Below are 10569 nucleotides of genomic sequence, written 5' to 3'. Positions count from 1 at the left end.
CTCGGCCTCCCAAAGTGCTGGGATTACAGGCGTGAGCCACTGCGCCCGGCCTGCCCGGCTAATTTTTAAAAACTTTTTGTAGAGATGAGGTCTCCCTTTGTTGCCCAGGCTGTTCTCAAACTCCTGGATCAAGTAGTCCTCCTGCCTCGGTCTCCCAAAGTGTTGGGATTACAGTGATGAGCTACCATGTCCAGCCCAGCCGACATCTTGACTGCAACCTCCTTAGAGACCAGATCCAGAATCACCCAACTTAGCTGCTCTTGGATCCTGACCCATAGGAACTGTATGAGATAATAAATGTTTATTATTGTGTTACGCTGCTACATTGTGGGATAAACTGTTATGCAACAACAGATGGTAGGCAACCCATGGGGTTACACATAGTAACTGTTCAGTAAATGCTAACCCATGTTATTCCCAACTGTGATAATGTTAACGTTTGTTGAGTGTCTGCCATGTGTCAGATGTGCGCTATGTGCACGTGCAAATGGACTCCCACTCTTGTGCCATCAGTTTACAGCAAGGGGTAGAATGCTGGAGGAGGACAGTCACCAGGAATCCTTGACTCTCAGGACTAGAAATGCCCACTGACACCATTACTTTACCCATTTCTCGTTTGATAGATGAGGAAACTGACACACACCGGTCACATGACCTGCCCAGCAGTGGAGAACTGCTGTGTGGAGAAGTCTAAACTTGCACTCAGATCCATTCGTCACAGGGCAGCCTCTTTGTTGCTCTGCACTCTTAGGGTTTTATAGTAAGGATTTATTGCATTTCACAGTTTATATGTCGCACAGTTTATAAAGCACTTTCCACACGTCATTTCAGGATCATCAATGCAGAGCTCCCTCCTGACCCTACTTGCTTCCATGTGCCCTGGGGCAGTCCCTTTCTCTAAAGACCACCCACTCCCCAGAGCCCGTATAGCTGTCCACATTATGCCACATAATACCACATAATAAATAGTTATTAATTCATTTGTTAATTCATGACATTGATACCACTATCATGCCCATTTTACAGATGAGAAAACTGAGTCACAGAGATTAGGTAGCATTGCCTGGACCTGGGGAGAGTGGGAGGAGGCCTGGGTGACTCCCAGCCTAGGCTATGAGTGAGTAGGTCCTGGGACACTCTGCTCCCCTTCTGTGGCATGTAGGCCAGGCCCAGTGGACTTTGCCCTGGCACTGAGGGCACTGCTTCATGTCCCAGACCCCATGGACCTTCCTCTGCCAACTGTTCTGGCTTTAGCCACTGGATCAAATGACCCATTGGTTTGATCCTGTGATTTGGGATGATTCTTCAATGGAGATGACATCAAAGCGTGTGATAGGGATTTTAAACCATAAGAGAACAACAGTCCCTGTGCCACGCCCACTCCACTTCCTGAGGGTGCTCCAAGCAGAGGCTTGTGGGGACATCCAGAGCAAGGCAGGGCAGACCCCACGCTCCTAGGGAGGAAATCAGGGAGAACAGGCACACACCCATGGAAAAAATGATCTGCTGCATCATGTACCAGAGAAGCATTTCAACAAGCCTGAACTATGTGGACATGAAAGGGGAGATGGACGGTGGTTTCGTCTCCAGCATCACCACCCCTTGGGCCTGTGTCATCACCGGAGCACTCCTCTGAAACTCAGCCACTGGGGATGTGGAAGGACCATCCAGGATCATCTCCTGTGGTTGCTCCATTTGGCAAATGAAGAAACTGAATGTGGGTGTGGTTTGCTGGGTGTCACATTTCAGGTCTCCAACAGAGATAGAGATGGAGCCCAGGTGTCCAGGCCCTAGGCCAGGGTTTTCTCCTCTGAACCAAGAGGCATCAAAAAATCTCATATCTCTGAAAAGTCCCCTTTCTAGTGACAATTAAAAAAACAAAAAAAACATGCTGGGTATGATTGCTCATGCCTGTAATCCCAGCACTTTGGGAGGCTGAGGCAGGTGGATCACCTGAGGTCAGGAGTTTGAGACCAGCCTGGCCACATGATGAAACCCCACCTCTACTAAATACACAACAAATTAGCCAGGCGTGGTGATGGGCAGCTGTAATCTCATCTACTTGGGAGGCTGAGGCATGAGAATTGCTTGAATCCGGGAGGCAGAGGGTGCAGTGAGCTGAGATCACGCCACTGCACTTCAGCCTTGGTGACAAAGAGCAAGACTCTTGACTTTTTTTTTGGAGATGGAGTCTTGCTCTGTCGCTCTATCTAAAAAAAAAATAAAAATAAAAAAAATAAATAAAAAATGCTGGGTGCGGTGGCTCACGCCTGTAATCCCAGCACTTTGGGAGGCTGAGGCGGGCGGATCACGAGGTCAAGAGATTGAGACCATCCTGGCCAACATGGTGAAATCCCATCTCTACTAAAAGTACAAACAAAAATTAGCCGGGCATGGTGGTGCGTGCCTGTAGTCCCAGCTACTCGGGAGGCTGAGGCAGAAGAATTGCTTGAAACCGGAAAACGGAAGTTGCAGTGAGCCGGGATCGCGCCACTGCACTCCAGCCTGGTGATAGAGCGAGACTCTGTCTCAAAAAAAAACAAAACTTAATTTTTGTTTGTTAACGTAACGGCTTGGTGATTATGTAACAAAAATCCTTATTAGTTAGAAATGCATATTTGAGTATTTATGGGTGAAATGACTTGATATCTAACATTTGCTTTAAAATATTTTAGAAAAGGCTGGGGATGGTGGTTCACTCCTGTAATCCCAGAACTTTGGGAGGCTGAGGTGGGTGGATCACCTGAGGTCAAGAGTTCAAGACCAGCCTGGCCAACATGATGAAACTCCGTCTCGGAGAGATCCAAGATGGCTGATGATTAGCAGCTCGGGCACGTACCTCCCAGTGAAAGCGCAAAGAACGAGAGGACGCCACACTTTCAGACGAATATTAGTTGCTCACGGACCACGAGATTCCCAGTGGAGGAGCTCCACGGGTCGCCAGGGTGACTCTTGTGGCCGGCGTGGCGGTTTTGCTGGTGCCTTAGCACACCAGTTCTTGGTGCAGAGTCCGGATATTCCCGGGCAGAAAAGCACCATCAATCTTAACACCACTGTTTTGGCCGGCTCAGTGGATTGCTCAGATTTCGGCGCAGGGAATCAACAAGTTGGACGTCAGAGACCCAGTTAGAAAGTCGGTAATTATAAAGACGACAGACGGACAAATATATAATGAAGGGAAGAAACCAGCGTAAAAAGGTAGAGAATACTCAAAATCAGAATGCCTCTCCCTCTACAGGGGATTGCAATTCCTCATCAGTAACGGAACAAGGCTTAATAGATTACACCGGTATTCCAATAACAGAAGCAGGTTTCCAAACGTGGGTGATAAGAAACTTCTGTGAATTAAAAGAACTTATTCTAACCCAATGCAAAGAAACTAAGAACCTTGAAAAAAGGTTTAACGAAATGTTAATGAGAATGGACAATTTAGAGAAGAATATAAGTGAATTGATGGAGCTGAAAAACACAACACGAGAACTTCGCGAAGCATGCACAAGTTTAAACAGTCGAATTGATCAAGCGGAAGGAAGGATATCAGAAGTCGAGGACCAGCTCAGTGAAATGAAACGAGAAGACAAAAATGCAGAAAAAAGGATGAAAAGGAATGAGCAAAGTCTCCAGGAAATATGGGACTATGTGAAAAGACCTAATTTACGTTTGATAGGTGTACCTGAATGTGATGAAGAGAATGAATCCAAGTTGGAAAATACTCTTCAGGATATCATTCAGGAAAATTTTCCCAACCTGGCAAGGCAGGGTAATATTCAACTCCAGGTAATACAGAGAACACCACAAAGATATTCTTCAAGAAGACCAACCCCAAGGCACATAATTGCCAGATTTATTAGGGTTGAAATGAAGGAGAAAATACTAAGGGCAGCTAGAGAGAAAGTTCAGGTTACCCATAAAGGGAAACCTATCAGACTTACAGCAGATCTCTCAGCAGAAACCCTACAAGCCAGAAAAGAGTGGGGACCAATATTTAACATCCTTAAAGAAAAGAACTTTCAACCCAGAATTTCCTATCCAGCCAAACTAAGCTTTATGTGCGAAGGAAAAATTAAATCTTTTGCGAACAAACAAGTACTTAGAGAGTTCACCACCACCAGGCCTGCTTTACAAGAGCTTCTGAAAGAAGCACTATACATATAAAGGAACAACCAATATCAGCCTTTCCAAAAATATATCAAAAAGCAAAGAACTTTAACACAATAAAAAATTCACATCAACTAATGGGCAAAACAGCCAGCTAGCATCAAATGCTGGTATTAAACTTACATATATTTTAATTGGATAAAAAGCCAAAACCCATCGGTATGCTGCATCCGGGCCCATCTTACATGAAACAATACACAAAGACTCAGAGAGAAGGAGGAAGATTTACCAATTGAACAGAGAGTAAAAATAAACTAATAAACAAAAAGCAGCAGATGCAATTCTCACCTCTGATAAAGTAGACTTTAAAGCAACAAAGATCAAAAGAGGCGAGGAATGACATTACATAATGGCAAAAGGATCAATGCAACAAGAAGAGCTAACGATTCTATAGATCAACGAGATAGAAAATTAACAAGGATATTCAGAACTTGAACTCAGACCCGGAACAAGTAAACTTAATAAATATTTATAGTACTCTCCACTTCAAATACACAAAACATACATTACCACCTCACACCTATTCCAAAGGTGACTATATAATTGGAAGTAAATCACTCCTCAGTAATCGCATAGCATTTCATAGGTTTAAATTAAATATTGGTTGGCTGTTTGTTTGTTATCTTCTTCCCTTACTCCTTCCTGATTACATCATTAAGTATAATTATCAGTATAAAAGAGGTTTTCAATACCCATTACTAAATTGCATTCTAACCTGGGCAAGAAAGCAATACTCCCATTCTCTCTCCCTCTTTCTTTTCCTTCTCCCTCCTCCCCATTCTCTCTCTCTCTTTCTCTTCCTTTTTTCTCCTTCCTATTCTCTCTCTCTCTTTCTCTAAAAAAAAAAAAAAAATATTTTAGCCCCAAATACATTTCTCTGCCATATCTTGAAATTGCCCCACAAGGTTGTTTCTTTTGGGGAAAACCTACATTCTATACAGAATCCCCTTTCACCCATTTTTTTCTTTTTCTTTCCAGACTCAGGAGATAATCAACAAAGAGCCAGGCACCCTTTTAAGTCCGATAAGAAATATTTTATAACCTACTCCCTCTGAAGTCTGCTATCTGAGAACTTCCTCTGCACAATAAAACTTGCTCTCCACAACCCTTTATCTTACCTAAACATTTCCTTTCTATTGATCCCAGGTCTTCAGAAAAAAAAAAAAAAAAAAAAAAAAAAAAGAAACTCCGTCTCTACGAAAAGTAAAAAAAAAAAAAAAAATTAGCTGGGCGTGGTAGTCAGTAGCTGTAATCCCAGCTACTCAGGAGGCTGAGGCAGGAGAATCTCTTGAACCTAGGAGGCAGAGGTTGCAATGAGCCAACATCACGCCACTACACTCCAGCCTAGACGACAGAATGAGATTATGTCTCAAAAAAAAAAAAATTTTAGAAAAAAGAGGTGTGGGCCGGGCACGGTGGTTCATACCTGTAATTCCAGTACTTTGGGAGGCCATGGCAGGCTGATCACTTGAGGTCAGGAGTTCGAGACCAGCCTGGCCAACATGGTGAAACCTCGTCTCTACTAACAATACAAAAATTAGCCGGGCATGGTGGCGGATGCCTGTAATCTCAGCTACCTGGGAGGCTGAGGCAGGAGAATCGCTTGAACTCAGGAGGCAGAGGCTGCAGTGAGCCGAGACCACACCATTACACTCCAGACTGGGCAACAAAAGTGAAACTGTCTCAAAAAAAAAGAAAAAAGAAGTGTGTTGGAATATTGGGGCAATGTTGAATGAGTTAAGCTGGGTTTGATTACATGAGCTAATTATACTGTTCTTTCTAGTTCTGTGTGTTTGAAACTTTAATTCATAAGGAATAAAAATAAATAAGGAAGCAGTAAATATAGCGGTTAAGAGCTCTGGGTCCAGACACACCACTGGTGTTCCATAATGGTCTCTTCATCTGACAGTACTGTAGTCTTAGAGTATGTTCTCATAACTGTAATGATGCTGGTTTATAACTTCCTGATTCTGATGCTGGCTCTGCCACTCACTGCTGGGGGACCTTGGCTGTGTGACTTCACTGAGCCTCTGGAGCTCACCGCAAAACAGAGAAAGTTATGATCCCTGCTGTACCAAGTTATTTGGAGGACTGAACAGGAGGATGGATGGAAAGGACTTAGCACAACGCCTGCAGATCATAAGCGCTCAGTAAATGCTCCAGTGAGGGGAGCACAGGTTGAGGAATCAGGTTACCGTGGATGTGAACCCCAGCTCGGCTCTGCCACTTGTGGCTGTGCGACTCCGGCCAGGCCAATTAACTCTCTGAGCCTCATTTCCTCCTGGGAAAAAACCCGAAGATCATAAAACCTCCCCTGTAGGACTGTGGTGAGGATTAAATGACATGTTTTGATGCCCAGCACAGCCCACGTGGGAATTTCCCTTCCTCACCCCCTGACTTTCAGCAGCACTGGCCTTGCCAGCGCCCCGGCTGGAGTCAATCCCACTGTCCATTTGCTTGGCATCTGCCCCAGGACTGCCAAGTGCGACTGGAGAAAGTCAACAGGGCCATGTGAATGGCTCCTCGCAGATGACACATCGGTGCTGGAAAACATCAGCGAGGCTCTTCTGCTCCCAGACGATCCTACCATCTCTCTCCAGGGCACTTCCTCGCGTGTTCCACAGTGGCCAGTTTAAATCTTTTCCACCATTCACTCATGCTTCCTGATGCCTTAGCCTCAGGAGTTGACCTCAATGCTCTCTTGATCAAGGTAATCAAATATGAGCACCCTTCTCTCCACCACCCAACACCTCCATCCATTCCTCTCTTTCTATCCTTCCAACTCAAAGGTTGGAGCATTCTCCTTCCCAAGACTTTAGAATTTACTCCATCATCCCCAATTCAGCACTTTTTTTCCATTGGCTGCACCATCTCAGCCAAAAACAAAAACAAAAAAACCCAAAACTTGTTCAAGTATCTGGACCTCCTCCAAGTCTGACAGTGATGCAGCTGCTCCTTTATTTAATCACTCATTCACTTGTCCACTCATTTAAGAAACTTTTTTTTTTGAGACAGGGTCTCACTCTGTCACCCATGCTGGAGTGCAGTGGTGTGATCACAGCTTGCTGCAGCCTCAACCTCCCAGGTTCAAGCAATCCTCCCACCTCAGCCTCCTGAGTAGTTGGGACTACAGATGGGCAACACTATGCCCGGCTAATTTTTTATTTTTTGTAGAGATGGGATCTCACTATGTTGCCCAGGCTGATCTCAAACTAACTCCTGGGCTCAAGGTTTTCTGCCTTGGTCTCCCAAAGTGCTGGGATTATAGGTGTGAGCTACCATGCCCAGCGAAAAAACATTTGTCGAGTGCCTACTATGTGCCAGGCATTGGGGGTAGAGAGATGAATAGAGGCCGTCTTTGCCCTCAGTGTCTTCAAAGTCCAGAGGGAGAGTCAGACTCACAAGCAGATGATGGTAATATGGCACGTGAGATACAAAGATGGACCATGGCTGACACAAAGATTAACGAGGCATGTGATGGGAAGAAGAGGGAACCCTAAAATGACTCTCAGCTTCCTGGTTGGTGCAAATGGGTGGATGCTAGTGCTGTTCACTGACACGTGAGACAAGAAAAATGGAAGGAAGAGCTAGGTGTCGGGGAAGATGCTGTATTCTGGCTGGAGTGTGATGAATCTGAGAAACTATTAGAACATCTCTGTAGAAATCTCCAACAAATCTTTAGCTCAGGGGAGAGAGAAGTCTGAACTAGAATTAGAGTTGAGAATCATCAGCATATGGGATCTGGAATCACGCATGTTCATGAGGTGCTTATTGCTTCAAGTAACAATGATTACACTATAATGACATTTGTTATCACACATCTTACGTAGTCAAGAGATGGGCAGTTCTGGGGTTGGATAAATTGGCAACACAATGATGTCATCTCTAACCCAGGTGCCTTCTATGGTTCCTCTATGCCATCCTCAGGGTGATGTGGTCATCCTCAGCCTTGTCCCTTTGTGGTTGCAAGATAGCTGCTCTACCCTCTCACAACCCCATTCAAAGGTAAGGATGAAGCTTTCTTCTTGCACATTAACTTTTATCATGGAGGAAATCCTTTATCTTTAGCCAACAGACATGTCCTTGGGTTTCATTGGCCATAACTGCATCTTTAGGCCAAAGAGAATGGGATTATGATAGGCTTAAACCTTGTGTGACTCACCTCCGGTGGCAGTGGAGAGGTTCATCTTCCTGGCGCATGCTGCTGCCCAATGCCTGAACTAAACTGAGGTCCTATGAGCAAGGAAGAAGAGGTGGCCTCTTTTCAGTCCTCATCCTCTTTCAAACCTTGGCTGACCTGACAGTGTTGACTTGACCCAAACACAGTTCAGCAGGCTCTATGTGAGGTGCTTGGGTTCCTGAGTCAAGCATATCGGGGTTCATGTCCTAGAGCCACCTTGAGCTAGCCGTGTGAATTTATACGAGTTATTTTACCTGAGTGCCTGAGTTTCCTCACTTGTGGAATGGGGATATTACGGGTCTTTTGTTATTGGCTGTTGAGATGGTGAAATGAAATAATGCATACAAAGCATTTAGCACAATGCACAGCACAGGGAAGTGCTCAGCAAAACCTAAGTGCTCAGCAGCATTTTGGGTGGACAACTCTCTCCTTGAAATCCTCTAGCCCTTTGTTTTTAAGGCCTCCTCCTTTTTCTCTAACTCGTTCCTCTTCTTCTCCTCCCATTTCCTCTCTTCCAAGGTTTGCTTCTCTGTCCTATGTCTTGTCTCATGGTTTCCATCATTCCTCGACTCCTCCTGAGTATTCCATGGCTGCCTAGGTTCATCTTGGGGCCTGATGACACTGCCCCAGCACCTTGGACCAGATGACCCCACAGCCCTTGCATGAGATGCCATCTTAAAAACAGCCACAGGAGGCTGGGCATGGTGGCTCACACCTGTAATCCCAGCACTTTGGGAGGCCAAGGCAGGCAGATTGCCTGAGGTCAGGAGTTTGAGACCAGGCTGGCTAACATGGTGAAAACCTGTCTCTATTAAAAAAACAAAAATTAGCCACGCATGGTGTCACACGCCTGTAGTCCCACCTACTCAGGAGGCTGAGGCAGGAGACTTGCTTCAACCTGGGAGGTGGAGGTTGCAGTGAACTGAGATCGTGCTGCTGCATTACAGTCTGGGCAACAGAGTGAAACTCCATCTTGAAAAAAACAAAAAACAGCCACTGGAACTGCTCTACCTTGGCAGGTAGCTCAGTCAGTAGAGCATGAGACTCTTAATCTCAGGGTTGTGGGTTCGAGCCCCACGTTGGGTGCCAGATGTTGGGTATCAGTCCATCCCTGTACAAGGGTGCCCTGGGTGCCCTGTGTCCTGGTAGTGACGAGGGAGTGAGAAAAGAAATAAGACAGAGATAAGAGCAGAAGTTCACAGCATGGGTCCAGGGGTCCAATGCACTCTCGCATGGGGTGATCCACATTCGTGTTAAGCTCTGGGCTCCACGTGCTTTTCATTGGGTGCATTATCTTGTTGATCTTGTGGGCTGTGGGGAGGGGAGTTGAGAATGAAGATGGCCAGGAGAAGAGCATGTGTTTGCAGCATTCAATAGCAAATGTGGTTCTTTTAAGAAATACTAACTAAAGACACTGAGTTTTTTACCACCCATTGTCTATCCAGGTACATCTGCAAAAGAAGCACAGTGGATAAGGTGCCATAAGGTCTGACCACACACAATGCATCAGGGGGTTTTTATTTCCCGAGCATTGCAAACACAGAGCAATCAAAATTACTCCATATTTTGAGAACCTAGGCAGAGGCTGTGGCATTCTGGTGATACCTGCCCTGGAAGGCCTTCCTGCCACGCAAGCTCTCATCCGCAAAGACCCTCCCGAGTCTTGTGAGCAAAGGTCACATTCCTTCCCAGAGTTCTTGCACAAGCCCTCTTTACGAGACCCTCACACAGACTCTACGTTGGGAAGAGATGTGGGACCAAAGCAGCTTTCCTGCCCTGCAACCACGCTGCAGCATTCCGCAGTTTAAAGCGCTCTCAGATGGTCTTCACTACAGCCCTCCTGTTACCACTTGATCTCTGCTTTTATTTTACTGCACCATAGTTTGGAGTTTTCTTAATTCAGTATTTGATCCGTGGTACAAATCTCAGTGTGTAAAAAGCAAAGCAAGCTTGTAATCATTTAAGTAACACAGGTCTGCCCCAGCCATCTTTTCCCATTTTCGAGACATGCCAACATGGAAGATATCCTAAAAACATGGAGAAAAGTTAAAATGTGTGCAGAGAACTGAGGAAAGCTTCTGGCTAACTTTTTTTTTTTTTTTTTTTTTTTTTTTTGAGACAAAATCTTGCTCTGTCACCCAGGCTGAAGTGCAGTGGGGTGATCTCAGCTCACTGCAACCTCAGCCTCCCCAGTTCAGGCAACTCTTCTGCCTCAGCCTCCCAAGTAGCTG

The 10569-nt window shown here is 45.4% G+C and overlaps 1 non-coding gene across 1 annotated transcript; it reads left to right on the top strand.

The window, feature by feature from the left end:
- The first annotated feature begins 9347 nt into the window (after nt 1–9347).
- TRNAK-CUU (transfer RNA lysine (anticodon CUU)) lies at nt 9348–9424 on the top strand. Its single transcript has one exon. It is a non-coding gene; the product is annotated as a tRNA-Lys (tRNA).
- Nucleotides 9425–10569: the final 1145 nt, after the last annotated feature.

Source organism: Aotus nancymaae, unplaced genomic scaffold, assembly GCF_030222135.1.
Source record: "Aotus nancymaae isolate 86718 unplaced genomic scaffold, 86718_ANA_hifiasm-v0.15.2.pri h1tg000053l, whole genome shotgun sequence".
Taxonomy (NCBI): Eukaryota; Metazoa; Chordata; class Mammalia; order Primates; family Aotidae; genus Aotus; species Aotus nancymaae.
Note: the sequence above shows the minus strand (reverse complement) of the source record. Positions and strands in the feature narration are given on the sequence as shown.